We start from the raw sequence: 19,252 nt of genomic DNA, 5'->3' as shown, positions 1-19,252 counted from the left end.
GTTAATGAGCTTATTGTTGTGACGTCATAATGCTACAAGAAGTTTTTGCAACTTAGTAGAGTGCGCAATTAATTGTTAAATGTTTGCAATCTCAAATCAAACATCCATGTGATTTAATTTCTTAAATGACATTGATTTGTCTATATCTATTTAACCTTTGACAAGTACAATCACAGCGAACATTCAGATCTTTGTTGGTGCTGCTGTAGCCCCTCCGGTTCAAATCACCGGCTCTAAGCGGGACTCGAACCCGGGCCTGTCCGCATGGGAGTCGTTCGCTCTAACAAGGAGGCTAAAGGTTAGAACGCCCTCTTGAGATCAGGGGAGTGAGGTTTACACATACACCTCTTACTGGCCTACGTCCATTATACTCACCCCCATCCGGGTCACGGCACCACTGTAGCCCCTCCTGTTCGAACCACCCGCTCTAAGCGGGTCTCGAAACCCTGGCCTGTCCGCATGGGAGTCGGTCGCCCTAACAAGGAGAGTACAGACCACAGTGAAGACTCTTGAGATCGGAGGAGTGAGGTTTACACGCAAAAGTCTTACTAGGCTACGTCCGTTACACTCACCCCCTAAACCTCATTTCCATCTGGTTCATGGCACCACTGTAGCCCCTCCTGTTTGAACTATCCGCTCTAAGCGGGACTTAAATCAGGGCCCATCCGCATGGGAGTCGTTCGCTCTAACAAGGAGGCTAAAGGTTAGAACGCCCTCTTGAGATCAGGGGAGTGAGGTTTACACATACACCTCTTACTGGCCTACGTCCATTACACTCACCCCCATCCGGGTCACGGCACCACTGTAGCCCCTCCTGTTCGAACCACTCGCTCTAAGCGGGACTTGAATCAGGGCCCATCCGCATGGGAGTCGGTCACTCTAACAAGGAGGCTAAAGACCCCAGTGAAGACCCTTGAGATCAGTGGAGTGAGGTTTACATGCACAGCTCTTATTGGCCTGTGCCTGTTACACTCACTCCCCTAAACCTCACTCCCATCCGGGTCACGGCACCACTGTAGCCCCTCTGGTTAGAACCACTGCTGTTACACTGCCACTATTTTGTTTATTTGTCTATTTAGTTGTCTGTTTAGTTGTCTATATATATATATATATATATATATATAATAATATATATATATAGTGATTCTCAATTCATCCATAATTGTGCAGCTCTACAACTTAGGTACGAAACTCTAAGCACCCTGTTGTTGCAAAAGTTAAGTATTTATACACTTGTAGCATGTCTCCTTTTGCATACTTGTGTAGGTATGTTTCTGACCTTCATTTTCGTAAGTGGTCTGGATGGAGCTTTGTGTTGTGAATTTGTGAGTATGTGAAATGGGACAGAGGGTTACCATCATTCTCGCCCTGATTCTTCCTCCCGCTCTCGTTCTGTGTGCCAGGCAGATTGTTGGCACCCACAGTGACTCATGTACTCGTGGCACAGACGTTGTTTATGGAGCTAATATTAGCTGGACATCTTCACAGCGGGCCTGGGATGAAAAGAGTGAGTTCATCATCAGTCTGGAGTGAGTCTGTGAAAGTAGAGGAGGTGCAGGACACATCGGCAGGAGGGATGGGGGTTGGACTGCATCTCTGGGCCGTTTCCTTGGGACTCTGGCGCTGGACGTGAGAGGTGTCAGATACAACTGTCACATACAGAAACCAGAAAAACCTCAGTTCCAAACTCTAGCTGCTTCACAGTTGAAGAATCCACTCCCTTTCAGTTCATGAGTGTGAACTTGAATTCAGTTGGCCAGAACACTCAGAAAATTAAATTTAGCTATCTGTTTATGAATACTGCCATTCAAGAGAAAAAACTTTTATTCTATCTATCTATCTATCTATCTATCTATCTATCTATCTATCTATCTATCTATCTATCTATCTATCTATCTATCTATCTATCTATCTATCTATCTATCTATCTATCCATCCATCGTTCTCTCTATCAATCGATCAATCTGTCATTCTCTTTCGTTCTATCTTTCTGTCTCTCTATCTATCTTTTTATCTATCATCCATCCATCCATCCATTGTTCTCTCTATTGATCAATCTATCTGTCATTCTGTCATTCCATCCATCCATCATTCTCTCGATCTATCTATCTATCTATCTATCTATCTATCTATCTATCTATCTATCTATCTATCTATCTATCTATCTATCTATCTATCTATCTATCTATCTATCTATCCTATTCATCCTTTCTTCCATCCATCCATCCATCATTCTCTCTATTGATCAATCTATTTGTCATCTAATCTATCTATCTATCTATCTATCTATCTATCTATCTATCTATCTATCTATCTATCTATCTATCTATCGATCTATCTATCTATCTATCTATCTATCTATCCATCCATCCATCCATCCATCCATCCATCCATCTATTGATCAATCTATCTATCTATCTATCTATCTATCTATCTATCTATCTATCTATCTATCTATCTATCCTTTCTTCCATCCATCCATCCATCATTCTCTCTATTGATAAGTCTATTTGTCATCTATCTATCTATCTATCTATCTATCTATCTATCTATCTATCTATCTATCTATCTATCTAATGCATCAATCCATCCATCGTTCTCTCTATCAATCGATCAATCTGTCATTCTCTTTCGTTCTATCTTTCTGTCTCTATCTATCTTTTTATCTGTCATCCATCCATCCATTGTTCTCTCTATCAGTCGATCGATCTGTCGTTCTATCTATCTATTTGTCTGTCTGTCTGTCTGTCATCCATCCATCCGTCCATCCATCCATCCATCCATCCATCCATCCATCCATCCATCCATCCATCCATCCATCCCATTTTAATCCTACTTTTTTTACATTGAATTTTGAATCACAGTTTTGTATTCTGTTTCATTTCAAATTCAGGAAATTAAAGTCAATCTCAATTTAATTCTGAATGGGGCACACCTTTGGTGTTTATATAAGCAGCATGCTAACCAATATAGAGCTAATGTCTATATTTTTATTGAATTGAACCTCTTTTCTATTGATACATTCAGTACTGAATAAAATCTGTTTATAATTGCCAAGTTTGTCACAATGTATTCTAGGATTGGCTTATCCAGTAAGGACACATGTGATGCTGCCTTTCATTTTGGCCCAATCAAGGTTTGGTAGTGCGCCTGTGATGTCTGGAAATGTTGCCTAGGTAGGCAGCTTACTAGGTTTAGAAGAGAGCTAAAGAGATTTTCAGGGTTTAATTTTGTGCTGCATGTGGCCGCCACACCCTGAACGTCACGCTGTCTGCACCAATCAACACACAACCAGACAGTCTCAACAACTTAATCAGAGTTAATAAGCTGTCTCAAGCAAACCGCACACAGTCCTTCTTCCATTCTTTTCTTTTAGCGCCTGTTTATGTCTTTTCCTTGGTAACAACATTCGCCACGATGGATTACTGCTGTGGATCCAACTTTGTTTAGTGAACATCTGAAGGACTTTAATGGAAACAAAACGCTCTATTACAGTCGTTCTGGATTGTCTCTCAGTAAGCCGACGGTATAAATACACATAAGACCAGGCTAAATTGAGGGGTTTTGGTTGTCTGATGGTTGTGATGTTTAGTTTTTGTGTACAGTCACAGAACTCTCATCATTTCACTGTTTACATCATATTGTGTTTCCCAACAGTGCAGCAGTGTTATTTTAGAGTCACTGAGAAACTGACATAGTTTTTCTTAAAATAAAAAAAAATTGTCTTTTATTAGTTTTGTGTTTTTTGAATATGTGTATATATAGTTTTTAATAATTTTTATTTATTTATTTTATTTTAGCACATTCAATGAAAATCTGAAATGTAGTGAAAAAGTAGAAATATATATAAATGTACTTTGCCATTTTTAGTAGTTTTGTATTTTGATTATCTCTATATGGTTTTTAATAATTTTTAAAAGTTTTTTTTATTTTAGTACTTTAAATGAGGAAGAAAGTAGGAAAAAAGTAGAAGAGAATTTTTTTATATTGCATATAATATATACATATTATATATTTTATGTAATATAAGGTATATATAAGGTAATATAAGGTATGTAATATACGTTTATTTTTTTTTAGTAACGATTTTTCTAGTCTTAGTAATTTAGTTGTGTATTTTGCCATTTTCATTTTTCTTTTTTAGATTTTATTATTTATTTTTTTCCAGTTTTCATTTATTTTATTACATAATGAAAATTGTTATCTTGGTTATTTATATATATATATATATATATATATATATATATATATATATATATATATTTTTTTTTTTTTTTTTTTTTTTTTTTTTTTTTTTTGTGTATATATACATTTTTTATATTTGATTTCAGTTTAACATTTATTTTATTTCAAGTTATGGTTTTACTTTTAGTAATTTTGCTCTGTATTTTGCCATTTTTATTATTTTCTTTTCAGATTTTATTAATTTTAGTTTAGTTTTTAGTTTTTTAGTACATAAGTTAGTACTTACTAATACTAACTTTTACTTAGTACTTGTTTAACCATAATAACCTGCAGCACAGTTTACATATTGAGCTCTCGTGACTAAGATGTTCCATTTCAACTTCCTCCATTTGCATCGCAGATCAATCAAATGCAAATGTTTCTGTCTGAAGACATCATGGACTCTGATGACAGGGACAGTTTCCGAGCAGAAGCTTGCGCATGAAGGTTTTAGTATAAGTGGTGTTTTCCCACCAATAGCAGATATAAAGAGTCTTCATCTCCAACCGTGGATAATGTACGTCCCTTTCATAAAGTGTCCCAGTCTGGACTAGTCCAGCGATGCTTGTCTCGGTATGAAAAGAGTTCCAAATATTTACCCAAAACTCCTCATAGTCTCCCACACAATCCAAACATCCCCTGCGTCTCGGGTTCGAAGGTCCACGCCAAACCATCAAAGGCAGAAGCCTCGGATTCCAGCTCATTGTGATAATGAACGCTCCCAGAAGACGTGGTGACTTTATATTTGTTCAATGCTTAATCCACAAAGCGCTGTTTTCATATCGAATGAAAGGAGCGAGTGTTTCTCTGTGTCGTTTTGTGGGAACGTGAGTCAGAGCGAACAGGAAGAGACAGGACCCGTGCCTCGACATGCTGGACTTAATAGCGAGCGTTTCTCAGAGATGCCCCTCTTTTCAGTGAAACACTCCTTTGGCCCACATCTAATCCTGTTTGCTTTTAAAATGAGATGTAGAAAGATGGAGAAGTGAAGACAAGAGAGTGTGTGTTCGATGTAGAAGAGCTTTTGATCACCGTGATGATGTTTCTGATGAGTAACCGCTTGTCTGGGAATAAGGAAATGTTTAGCAGAATGTCCATGCTGCTTCTTTCTTCTTTTTTTGTCATATGTTTGTGAAATGAATTAACCACGATTCATTTTATAATTCCAGGACTGTATGTTCTTCAGCAAAAACAGTAGTTATTGAGGGAAAATTATGATAAATAGCATTTTAGTTTGCACCTTGATTTTCATGCATTTTTTAGCATTTTAATTTAATGTATTAAAAATGGATTAATATAATAAACCGATCGACAGAGCTAGATTTTTGCCAGGAAAGCGTCCTTATACGGAAGATTTAAGCACATCCAGCCACAGCCAGTGTTTCATGGTAGGGGAGGAGAAATATATTGCAAACTTGAACTTTTTTTTGACCCAAAAAAATGTATGTTCTCATCTCATGCAGCCAAAGGACAAGGAATACAGTTGTAGAAACTTCAAATACGAGAGGAGAATGAGTCTGTACAAGTTTCCCGCTGATATTTTGAAATACTCTGTGAGGTTTTTAATGCTTTAACATCAAAACTCACATAATAAATAGAATACTCACTGAGTGAAATACATGCTTATGTCACCACCAGGAAATAACCTGTTTTTTTAATACAGTCTTGTAAATGTAGTTGCCAGGTTATTGATTTGCATGAAATCGGGTTATTTCAATAAACTGATTTTTGGTAGTTATCAGCATATTGGTGTGCATGTAAACATGCTCAATATGGAGTTTGTGCACGAGTGTGAATCACTGACTGCAGTTCACTTTATGGCCACCGGTGTCGCTAATAACAAGAGTTTCTGTATTCTATAAATAGCACCTTTAAATACTCTGTTTACATCCTAATTTTGTCTTATTTAGCATTTTAATTTATATTAGAGTTAGATTATTTTAAAATATTAATAATCATTTATTAAAGGCACAATATGTAAGATTTTTGTACCACTAGAACAGTGTTATATATTTTGTTGACTTGTGTACTTATATTATCCCAAATGTTGTCCAAGAATGTTTAAATCCAGAGAAATAAGCAATTTTAACCAGGACACGGGCCATCAGTGACATCATACCTGCGTTACCCTCGATTTCCAGTTTTATTTTGTAGAAACCATGGAAACACCATAGACGCTTTAAAGGTGCCCTCGAATGAAAAATTGAATTTATCTTGGCATAGTTGAATAACAAGAGTTCAGTACATGGAAATTACATACAGTGAGTCTCAAACACCATTGTTTCCTCCTTCTTATGTAAATCTCATTTGTTTAAAAGACCTCCGAAGAACAGGCGAATCTCAACATAACACCGACTGTTACGTAACAGTCGGGATCATTAATATGTACGCCCCCAATATTTGCATATGCCAGCCCATGTTCCCAACATTATAAAAGGCATTACACAAGGGCAGCCAGTATTAACGTCTGGATCTGTGCACAACCAAATCATCAGACTAGGTAAGCAAGCAAGAACAATAGCGAAAAATGGCAGATGGAGCAATAATAACTGACATGATCCATGATATCATGATATTTTTAGTGATATTTGTAAACTGTCTTTCTAAATGTTTCATTAGCATGTTGCTAATGTACTGTTAAATGTGGTTAAAGTTACCATTGTTTCTTACTGTATTCACGGAGACAAGAGCCGTCGCTATTTTCATTTTTAAACACTTGCAGTCTGTATAATTCATAAACACAACTTCATTCTTTATAAATCTCTCCAACAGTGTGTAATGTTAGCTTTAGCCACGGAGCACTATCAAACTCATTCAGAATCAAATGTAAACATCCAAATAAATACCATACTTACGTGATTAGACATGCTGCATGACGAACACTTTGTAAAGATCCATTTTGAGGGTTATATTAGCTGTGTGAATTTTGTTTATGCAATGTATTATAGTCGAGAGCTCGGGGGTGGGGATCGCAAGATTTAAAGGGGCCGCGCGCAGTCTGTATAATGCATAAACACAACTTCATTCTTTATAAATCTCTCCAACAGTGTAGCATTACCCGTTAGCCACGGAGCACTATCAAACTCATTCAAAATCAGAAGTAAACAATATAACAGTATACTATACCCACATGATCTGAAGCTTGCATGCCGCATGCATGACGAACACTTTGTAAAGATCCATTTTCAGGGTTATATTAGCAGTGTAAACTTTGTTAAGGCACTGTTTAAGGCAAGCGCGAGCTCTGTGGGCGGAGAGCACGGGATTTAAAGGGGCCGCAGCATAAAATCGGCGCGTTTATAATGATGCCCCAAAATAGGCAGTTAAAAAAATTAATAAAAAAAAATCTATGGGGTATTTTGAGCTGAAACTTCACAGACAGATTCAGGGGACACCTTAGACTTATATTATATCTTTTAAAAACATAATCTAGGGCACCTTTAATATATCATGTGTTTTATTAGACAGGTGCGCAACTTTTTGGATACATTCATCAACAGAAAACTAATCATGTTATTTAGCTCAACACATGAAGTCTTATTGCTTGAATCTTGTTTTCTTGATTTACTGCGAGTACCATGTTTTACCATGACTAATATCGATCTAGTTTGCTGCAGTGTGCAAAAAATGTCTCATAGCAGCCGCCGAGCGAAGGCAGAGTAGCATTAGGGGCCGTCTTTTCCGCGTGCAAGTCAGTTATTTTAAATGTAAGTATGCGGCAGGTGCGCTCATAATGGACGCGACGCGCATTCGGTGCATTTTCCATGCGCATCGAGATGAAAAATTCTCAACTTTTCAGAATTCCGTAAGCGCACCGCAGGTCATGTGACAAGAACCAACCAATCAGCTTCGGTCTTTCCGTAACAAAACATCAAAATCTCAGCCGAACAGCTGATCATAGCTGTACAGGGTGGTTTTTACATCTCATCTCCATAAATATATCTGGTAGTAAAGCTAATGCAAGGGCTAGAAATCAGTTTATCCTTTGCTGAAACTTCCTACTCCTCGTGGAGAGCGCAGTTCATGCTTGCATAGCAATGACAGACGCCACGGGAGTTTTAGATGCGATATGCGAACAGCCCCTTATAACAACTTTGAACATACAAATGTATCTAATATGATAAACAGTGCTGCTTTACCCCACATACGCTCGACTGTGGCATAATAAAAGCTCCATACTACAGTAATGTTAATAAATCTCTAATACAATCGCTCATCCAGTAATATGATTTCTGTCCAAGTCTCGTCACTGTAGACGTGAAGACAACACCTCCCATGATTCCATGAAATCAAGGCGTCATCAGGCTACACCTTTGTTTTGAATAAGCGACCTCTAGTGGCGAAAATTACATATTGTGCCTTTAATTTAAATACTTTTAGTTTACATCTTAATGTTGAGATTTTTAGCATTTTAATTTAGAGTTAGATTATTGTAATAAATTAATAATACTTTATTCATTTAAATATTTTTAATATTGTGACTTTTTTTATAGTTGTGTTATATTCATGCTGCTTTTTGTGGAGTTTAACTTGTCGGATTTCATTGTATGGAAATTTCTGTGGGATAAAGATACTGGCTTGAAACAACACAAAGCTGAGTATGTTTTCTAAAAAATCATTAAGGGAAGTAAAAACCCAAGAAAGAGTCAGTAAATGCCATACAGTAAGAGTATGTAGAAACCAATATTGGATCTTCTGAAGGCTGTAATATACAGTAGTTGTTTGATGACTTTATATATTATGCTACTAAGAAAAGTTATCTGCTGTTTCTCATTTGTTTATTTTATTAAAATATATAAATAAAAGTAAATGAACAACATCTAGTCTCATTTAAATAAACTAAATTATCTAAAAATGCATAGATGTGTAAACAGACTTTTAGGGTAACATACTTTTAAAGCGAAACTTTTAAAGGTTTAAAAGCGGCTTGCAAAATTGATGCAGTGTATTTTTAAGTAAATTGCTGAGAACATGTGAAATTACTCATGCAATAACAAGTGAAATTGAGCTTGTGTAGAATTGTTTACTTTCACATGAGCAGAGGAAGTTTGACTCAAACTCTTCTTTGCTCTCTTTAATCTCATCTCATCTATTATGGAGAACTCATTTGTGATTGGTCTTTCCTACGGGTTCGGCTCTTATGTTCATGTTTGCACACGCGTGTATATGTTTGCGTGACCAGCGGCGAGAGCGGCAGAGGGTCAGGAAGTATGTTAAAGAGGGAAATCCTCAGACACACGTGTAAATCTCTCAGTTTGAGTGTGTTTCTCTCAGCATCGACTTCAAACTGCTGCCTTTATTTATCTGCCTTTTTACTGGCTTATTCTCTCACTCCATTTTTCTTTGTGTTGTTTGACATGGGCATACAGAGGAAACGTCAGCAGACTCTCTAATAGATCATAAAACGCACAGTATGTACATCATACACTGCATACTATTTAAAACATTCTTTGTGTAGCAGTATGCATTACACTGCAGTTGTTTTACACTGTTGTCACATGAACTGTGTGCAGGATAGCACTGGATTAAAGCATACTACTATTGCTGTGGTTTATAGTATGTATACAGTATGCAAATTTTCTGTATGCATAGAACACTATGGATAGTTGACATGATCAATTTGTACTGTATTCCACAATGAATTCGTCCAAGTGGAAAGGATAAAAACTTCTTAATTAGAATTTCCCAATTTCAGCTGTAAGTGAGTAACTCTTGCAAACACTGATATTTCCTTAAGGAAGTGCCGATCCAGTTCCATTACTTCCAGTAAATCCTCGGCTTGTTCTGATTTACATGCTTTAAGTTCCTTTAGCTGCTTTGAAGCTTCTTCCAGATAGAAAAGATCCGCTTTTGTCCTACATGAGAATTGTGTTTCTTCCATCTGTTTGGCAAGTTTTTGTCATTTCAGGGTCATATTCATATTTCGGATGTTTAAACAGCTTTAGGACATGCATACTTAAAGGATTAGTTCACTTCAAAATTAAAATTTCCTGATAATTTACTCATCCCCATGTCATCCAAGATGTTCTTGTCTTTCTTTCTTCAGTCGGAAAAAAAAGGTTTTTGAGGAAAACATTCCAGGATTTTTCTCCATATAGTGGACTTCACTGGGGATTGAAAAGGTCCAAATGTCAGTTTCAGTGCAGCTTCAAAGAGCTCTACATGATCCCAGACGAGGAATAAGAGTCTTATCTAGAGAAACCATCATCCATTTTCTAAAAAAAATAAAAATTATATACTTTTTAACCACAAATGCTCATCTTGCACTGCTCTGTGATGCGCCAAGCATTACATAATCAAGTTGGAAAAGTCACGCGTTTTCATTTTCTCCTCCAACTTCAAAATCGTCCGTCATCGTTGTTTTACCATTTTTGTAAAGGCTGTTTGACTTAGTCTTTGCACGTTCACTTTGTAAACACTGGATCGGTATTTCCGCCTGCGTCACGCGTGACCTTTCCAACATGATTATGTCATGCGTGGAGCATCACAGAGCAGTGCAAGATGAGCATTTGTGGGAAAACCCGAAGGCATTTAGTGTTCGTATAGTCCTATTGCCCTGAAAGGTTTTCTCCTCTTTACATCAGGTCATCTATAGCAAGTCTTTGGCAGTAAATCAAGGGTTTTTCTCAGCTGCTCTAATCAAACATCTTATCCCCCTTGATGAAATTGTTAGATAGTAGTACTTTATTGTTCAGCCTTAGCTGAAAATTGGTCTTTGGCCTCACCATACATACAACAATAACAATACACAATCTCCATATTAACATAGTCTAAAATTCATATTCACATGCTTTTTCTTCCAAGCCCTGGAAGGTTTGTGATGATACCATACATTTTAAACCTAAAAACACTGCCAACTGTGTCTCTAGGAGCTTTCAGTGTCTCATAAATATTCTTGCACAAGCCACACTCTAAACAAATGCTGGGTTGAAAATGGACAAACCCAGCAAATTGATTGTTTTAACCCAGTGATTGGGTTGTTTTAACCCAGTGAATGGGTTGTTTTAACCCATTTTACCCCAGCGATTGGGTTGTTTTCACCTATTTTAACCGAGCGATTGGGGTGTTTTGACCCAGCGATTGGTTTGTTTTAACCCAGCGAATGGGTTGTTTTAACCCAGTGAATGGGTTGTTTTAACCCAGTGAAAGGTTTTTTCCTATTTTCATCAGGTCATCTATAGCAAGTCTTTGCTTTAACCTAGCAAATGGGTTGTTTTAACCCATCGATTGGGTTGTTTTAACCCATTTTAACCCATCGATTGGGTTGTTTTAACCCAGCGAATGGGTTGTTTTAACCCAGTGAATGGGTTGTTTTAACCCAGTGAAAAGTTTTTTCCTATTTTCATCAGGTCATCTATAGCAAGTCTTTGCTTTAACCTAGCAAATGGGTTGTTTTAACCCATCGATTGGGTTGTTTTAACCCATTTTAACCCATCGATTGGGTTGTTTTAACCCAGCGATTGGGTTGTTTTAATCTGTTTTAACCCAGCGAAAGGTTTCTCCTCTTTTCATCAGGTTATCAGGTCATTTATAACAAGTCTTTGTTTTAACCCAGCAAATGGGTTGTTTCAACCCATCGGTTGGGTTGTTTTAACCCATCGGTTGGGTTGTTTTAACCCATCGATTGGATTGTTTTAACCCATTTTAACCCAGCGGTTGGGATGTTTTGACCCAGCAATTGGGGTGTTTTGACACAGCAATTGGGTTGTTTTAACCCATTGATTGGATTGTTTTAACCCATTTTAACCCATCGAATTGGATTGTTTTAACCCATTTTAACCCAGCAATTGGAGTGTTTTGACCCAGAAATTGGGTTGTTTTAACCCAGCAAATGGGTTGTTTTAACCCATCAACTGGGTTGCTTTAACCCATTTTAACTCAGTGATTGGGGTGTTTTAACCCAGCGAAAGGTTTTTTCCTCTTTTCATCAGGTCATCTATAGCAAGTCTTTGTTTTAACCTAGCAAATGGATTGTTTTAACCCATTTTAACCCATCGATTGGGTTGTTTTAACCCAGCGATTGGGTTGTTTTAACCCAGCGATTGGGTTGTTTTAACCCGTTTTAACCCAGCGAATGGGTTGTTTTAACCCAGCGAAAGGTTTTCTCCTCTTTTCATCAGGTCATCGGGTCATTTATAACAAGTCTTTGTTTTAACCCAGCAAATGGGTTGTTTCAACCATCGATTGGGTTGTTTTAACCCAGTGAATCGGGTGTTTTAACCCAGCAAATGGGTTGTTTCAACCCATCGGTTGGATTGTTTTAACCCATTTTAACCCAGCGATTGGGGTGTTTTGACACAGCAATTGGGTTGTTTTAACCCATCGATTGGATTGTTAACCTATTTTAACTCAGTGATTGGGGTGTTTTGACCCAGCGAAAGGTTTTTTCCTCTTTTCATCAGGTCATCTATAGAAAGTCTTTGTTTTAACCTAGCAAATGGGTTGTTTTAACCCATTTTAACCCATCGATTGGGTTGTTTTAACCCAGAGATTGGATTGTTTTAACCCGTTTTAACCCAGCGAATGGGTTGTTTTAACCCAGCGAAAGGTTTTCTCCTCTTTTCATCAGGTCATCAGGTCATTTATAACAAGTCTTTGTTTTAACCCAACAAATGGGTTGTTTCAACCCATCGGTTGGGTTGTTTTAACCCATCGGTTGGGTTGTTTTAACCCATCGATTGGATTGTTTTAACCCATTTTAACCCAGCGGTTGGGATGTTTTGACCCAGCGATTGGGGTGTTTTGACACAGCAATTGGGTTGTTTCAACCCATCGATTGGGTTGTTTTAACCCATTGATTGGATTGTTTTAACCCATTTTAACCCATCGAATTGGATTGTTTTAACCCGTTTTAACCCATTTTAACCCAGCGATTGGGGTGTTTTGACCCTGCAATTGGGTTGTTTTAACCCAGCAAATGGGTTGTTTTAACCCATCGATTGGATTGTTTTAACCCATTTTAACTCGGTGATTGTGGTGTTTTAACCCAGCAAAAGGTTTTCTCCTCTTTTCATCAGGTCATCTATAGCGAGTCTTTGTTTTAACCCAACTATTGTTTAAAAATGACTGTATTGCTTGCTTAAAATAAACCTAAAACATGTTGGCATTTATTAATATGTTTAATAAATGAGCATTTATTAATAAATTTAATGATTAATAATTAAACAATAAACATTTATTAAATTGCTTATTAATAAATGTTCACCTTTTGAATATTATTGTTGCCTCTGGTAATATTGTGTCTGATTTTGGGTTCATTTTAAGCCAGCCATATAGTAATTTTTAAACAATAGTTAAAAACATTTAACCCAACTGCTGGGTTTATCCATTTTCATCCAAGCTTGGGTTGTTTTTAACCCAGCATTTTTGCATATTTGCTTCTCATCTTCAGCACATGCATGAGCTAAAAAGCTAATTAAGTGTCGTTATGATGTTCCCAAAGGCTTAATTGTGTTTTAACACAATTCTGTACCCTCATTTTTTAACTCATGATATGTTAAATGTAATTAAACTACTATAACATCTTCCTCCTTGGCTTTCAGTTGTGAAGCATATACTATAAACTGTATAAATTTAGTTTTATTGTGTGTTGCTGTTGCGTCCTCAGCGCTCCGTCTCTCCTCATCTGCTCTCTTTCCAGTGCTTTCTACGGGCTGATGTTATCACTGTGTGTGATAAAGAGAAAAGAATGGGTGGCTTTGTAGGCAGAACCTCCCTCATCATCACTCCATCAGAGAGAGAGAGACAGAGGTTTGATTGGTGATGGAATGCATTCATATGGCCGTACAGGAAGTGGGCGTGTCTGTCTTTTATGTTGTGGCTGTCAAGGTGTGTTAGGTGCATTTGTGTGTGTTTGATAAGTTTAAGGTTTCTTCATGCCGGTCTCTTTCACTCGTTTGCGACTTTGTGAGGTGTGTGTGTATATGTGATTGTGTGTGTTTTGGCCCATTTGTCGCTGAGCAACACTATGCACAGTTGTTGTGGATTCCAGTGATGCATCTGTTGTGTTTGAAGCTCAAGGTCGGCCCGGCGGGCGATAAGTCTTCCGTTGTTGTTACACACACTATGTCACACTTTGTGGGATGTGTTCCCATTGGAACGGGTTCTTCTCACATGGATGAGAACATAAGAGCCTACATCTCCTCTTTGGACAGCTGAGGAGGGTGTGTGTGCGATTCCCTCTCATTAAATGATGATTTGTAGAAGCTAAAGTATTTTTAAAATAAAAAATAGATATTTTTTCATAATTTTTTACTTGTTGCTGGAAACTTGCCACACATTCAGCGTAGAAATCTGAGGGTGTAAATGAAGCCCGGCCGCCCTCCATAATGGGTTCATTTTTGGGTCACACGTCCTGATGGTGTCTGTGATCCGCGCAGATGACCTAGAGCTTGCTTACAGACATAGACGGCACCTCGCACTTCTGATCCACTCATGTCCCTTTATGGGACGAGTTTAACCCAGCGAATGGGGTGTTTTAACCCAGAGATTTTGGTGTTTTAACCCAGCAATTGGATTGTTTTAACCCAGCGAATGGTTTATTTTAACCCAGCGAACAGGGTTTTTTAACCCAGCGAATCAGGTTTTTTAACCCAGCGATTGGGGTGTTTTAACCCAGCGATTGGGGTGTTTTAACCCAGCGATTGGAGTGTTTTAACCCAGAGATTTTGGTGTTTTAACCCAGCGATTGGATTGTTTTAACCCTTCGAATGGTTTATTTTAACCCAGCGAATAGGTTTTTTTTAACCCAGCGCTTGGGGTGTTTTAACCCAGCGATTTGGGTGTTTAAACCCAGCGATTGGGGTGTTTTAACCCAGAGATTTTGGTGTTTTAACCCAGCAATTGGATTGTTTTAACCCAGCGAATGGTTTATTTTAACCCAGCGAACAGGATTTTTTAACCCAGCGAATCAGGTTTTTTAACCCAGCGATTAGGGTGTTTAAACCCAGCGATTGGAGTGTTTTAAACCAGAGATTTTGGTGTTTTAACCCAGCAATTGGATTGTTTTAACCCAGCGAATGGTTTATTTTAACCCAGCGAATAGGGTTTTTTAACCCAGCGATTGGGGTGTTTTAACCCATGATTAGGGTGTTTAAACCCAGCGATTGGGGTGTTTTAACCCAGAGATTTTGGTGTTTTAACCCAGCGATTGGATTGTTTTAACCCAGCGAATGGGGTGTTTTAACCCAGCGATTTTGGTGTTGTAACCCAGCGATTAGGGTGTTTAAACCCAGCGATTGGGGTGTTTTAACCCAGCGATTGGATTGTTTTAACCCAGCGATTGGGGTGTTTTAACCCAGCGATTGGATTGTTTTAACCCAGCGATTGGGGTGTTTTAACCCAGCGATTGGATTGTTTTAACCCAGCGATTAGGGTGTTTAAACCCAACGATTGGATTGTTTTAACCCAGCGAATGGTTTATTTTAACCCAGCGAATCAGGTGTTTTAACCCAGCGATTGGGGTGTTTTAACCCACGATTTTGGTGTTTTAACCCAGCGATTGGATTGTTTTAACCCAGCGATTAGGGTGTTTTAACCCAGCGAATCAGGTGTTTTAACCCAGCGATTGGGGTGTTTTAACCCACGATTTTGGTGTTTTAACCCAGCGATTGGGGTGTTTTAACCCGCGATTAGGGTGTTTTAACCCAGCAAATCGGGTGTTTTAACCCAGCGATTGGGGTGTTTTAACCCACGATTTTGGTGTTTTAACCCAGCGAATGGGGTGTTTTAACCCAGCCAATGGGGTGTTTTAACCCAGCGATTGGATTGTTTTAACCCAGCGATTGGATTGTTTTAACCCAGCGCCTGGGTTGTTTTAACCCAGCGATTGGATTGTTTTAACCCAGCGATTAGGGTGTTTTAACCCAGCGAATCGGGTGTTTTAACCCAGCGATTAGGGTGTTTTAACCCAGCGAATCGGGTGTTTTAACCCAGCGATTGTGGTGTTTTAACCCAGCCAATGGATTGTTTTAACCCAGCCAATGGGGTGTTTTAACCCAGCGATTGGATTGTTTTAACCCAACGCCTGGGTTGTTTTAACCCAGCGAATGGGGTGTTTTAACCCAGAGATTGGGATAAATGTTTGTCCAACTTGCTGGGTAATTTTATTTACCTCAACTATTGTTTAAAAATTACTGTATTGCTTGCTTAAAATGAACTCAAAGTATGTTGGAAATGTATTGCATTCATTAATAAGTTTAATAAATAATAATTAAATAATAAACATTTATTAAATTGCTTATTAATAAATTTTCACCTTTTATTATTGTTGCCTCTAGTAATTATGTGTCTGATTTTTAATTTCCTTCTTAAGCCAGACATGTAGTAAATTTTAATCAATAGTTGAGTTAAATAAAACTATCCAACAGCTTGGGTCAAACATTTAACCCAACCACTGGGTTAAAACAACCCAAATGCTGGGTTTGTCCATTTCAACCCAGCTTGGGTTCTTTTAGTGTAGAGGAATAGAAAGCAAGAGTGACCACACAGGCAACCACTTTGCAATTTTATTTTTCCATCCTTAGGTATTTAAAAAAAAAAATTAAAGAGTTGATCAATTGTAATAAAGAGAGTTTAGATATATTAATATGGAAGTTTGGTGTTTTGTTTTAATAGTCTCTTGCTCACCAAGGAAAATATATTAAACATAACAAAAAATTATACATATACGAAAAAATAGAATGATTTCTGAACTATCATGTGACATGATTTTTTTTGTGTGTGTGTGTTTCACAGAAGAAAGCAATGTTTGTCAAGCAAAGTCAAGTCACATTTATTACTATAGCGTTTATACAGTATTACTACATTTATACAATTTTCAAAGCAGCTTCACCATAATAAACAGGAGAATTACAGTGTTGATGTTGTAAAAGCAAATTCAATTTTAGCCGTAAAGCAGCTCTACAGTAAACTAAAGTGTCATCATTCAGCTTGAGTCAGTTCATTATTCATTCAGTTTAGTTCAATAACTGTGTCAATGATGCAAAGTTCATACATTATGTAATGAATTTGATTCAGGAGTAAAGCAGCTCTACAGAAGACAATAGTGTCATTGAGTTCAATTCAAGATTTGTTTTCATCTGATAGTGTCAGTGCAGTCAGATTACTGAATTACTGAATGTCTTTTGAATTGAGTGTCATTTGTCCTCATGTTGATAGATAGCTAGGCAAAGTGTGTGTTCGTGCTCGTATGTGTGTGTGTGGCGCAGGAGCGGTGGAAGCTGCTTTTGGAAACTGGGAATGCAAAATGTTTGTGTGTCGTGTCATTCTTGAAGGTGCGCTCATTTTTTCACATGTCAGATGGTTGACGGTGTCACGGTGCGTGTGAACTCTCAGGAATGCCGCTCTAAATATAACTCCGGGACTTACAGTTACATACTGCCATTTAAAACTATACTAGATGTGACCTCTAGCTGTTGAAGCACAAAACTACAAGTTACTTCTGGCGGAACATTATTTTGATCATTACATGAGTTGTGCTTCGGCTCCTGCGCGGATGAATCCGATCAGTGCAAATGTCACGAACAACATCAAAACTCCCCCAATAATGAAAGAAAGATGGATATCTGAAAAATAAGTAAGTGTATGTGAAAAAGTTTTTTTTTGTTTTTTTTTGTTTTTCTGATATTGCCGCAAATGGATACACAAAATTGTTTCCGTTCACCGCTATTTTGAGTTAGCTTTTATTTATATATTTTTAATTTCCATGTTAATTTTAATAAAATTTTTGGTCATTTCATTTGCTTTTTGTCAGTTTTTTTATATATATTGCTATTTAGATTTAATTTTTATTTCAGATTCATTTAAGTTTTTATTTATTTCCAGTTAATAAACTTAAACTTATTTCAGTTTATCACCAAGGCAACATTTCTAATTTTCCTAGTTTTTAACTAATATTTACATTTTATTTTATTAAAGCTTTATTTCAGTTATCAGAAGTGTGTTTAATAGTTTTAGTTAATGATAATAACCCTGACTTGCTCATTCTTTAAATTGTTCATTTAGAACAACACTAACAAAAAATATTGCATAGCTGTAATTTAACAGTGATACAATTAAAACAGCTTGCCGGATTTTTCCCAAGCCTGAGCTGTTTTCCAGTACTGCACACATAGAGGGAATGTGAACCTGCCCGTCGGCGCTGGTGTTTCTGCGACGGCCTGCAGCGCCGCATATAAATTTTCCTGTCGTAATTTTTCTGCCTTTGATGCTGCAGCGAGTGTTGTTTGAAGATCAGCCGCTGTTTAATTGGCCGTAAAAATACCTCTGCGGATCAGGCCTGGGCCTGCGCTGGAGAACACGGACGCCGGGACGAGGAAGCGGGTCAGAGGACGGGGATCGCTGGAGGGTCGGACCGGGTGAATGGGGAGGGAATGTAATTTGGTTTGGGTTGAAAGTTTAGGTCAGGATTCAGGATATATGGTTTAGGGAGGTTAAACCCTGCTAATTAAGACATAATACACTAAATTAAGTGTAAGCTAAGTTTGGGGTCAGTACATTTTTTTTAATGCATTTATTATATTTTTATGCTTTTAATTTTCTATTATAATCATAAATGTTTCTTGAGCAGCAAATCAACATATTAGAATGATTTCTGAAGGATCATGTGACACTGAAGACTGGAGTAATGATGCTGAAAATTCAGCTTTGATCACAGGAATAAATTATATTTTAAAATGTATTCACATAGAAAACAGCTATTTTACATTGTAATAATATTTCACATTTTTACTGTTTTTACTGTATTTTTGATCAAATAAATGTAGTCATGATGACCAGAAGAGACTTTTTTTAAAAACATTTTTGAAAATCTTAAAATTGGCCCCAAAATTTCGAACTGTAGTGTTAACAGAAGTGTTAGATCAGTGCAACTACACATTCAATAAACATGCACTGAATAAAATATATGCATATTAAGGCTGTTTTTGAAAGTCTGAACTGCAAAAAAGAAATCCTGATTTTCCTGCAGTCTGAACATAGCCCATTTGTTTCATTTTTGAGGGTCACTGTAAATCTTTTTTTCATTCTA

At 37.4% G+C, this 19,252-nt stretch overlaps 1 protein-coding gene across 3 annotated transcripts in view; it reads left to right on the top strand.

Moving 5' to 3' along the window:
• LOC125266292 (E3 ubiquitin-protein ligase RNF43) overlaps positions 1-19,252 on the top strand; it is a 139,195-nt gene that overhangs the window by 95,486 nt on the left and 24,457 nt on the right. The window lies entirely within an intron of this gene.

The sequence above is a fragment of the Megalobrama amblycephala genome, linkage group LG4, assembly GCF_018812025.1.
Source record: "Megalobrama amblycephala isolate DHTTF-2021 linkage group LG4, ASM1881202v1, whole genome shotgun sequence".
NCBI classification, from domain to species: domain Eukaryota; kingdom Metazoa; phylum Chordata; class Actinopteri; order Cypriniformes; family Xenocyprididae; genus Megalobrama; species Megalobrama amblycephala.
The sequence above is the reverse complement of the archived record's forward strand: the minus strand, read 5'-3'. Positions and strand labels throughout refer to the sequence as shown.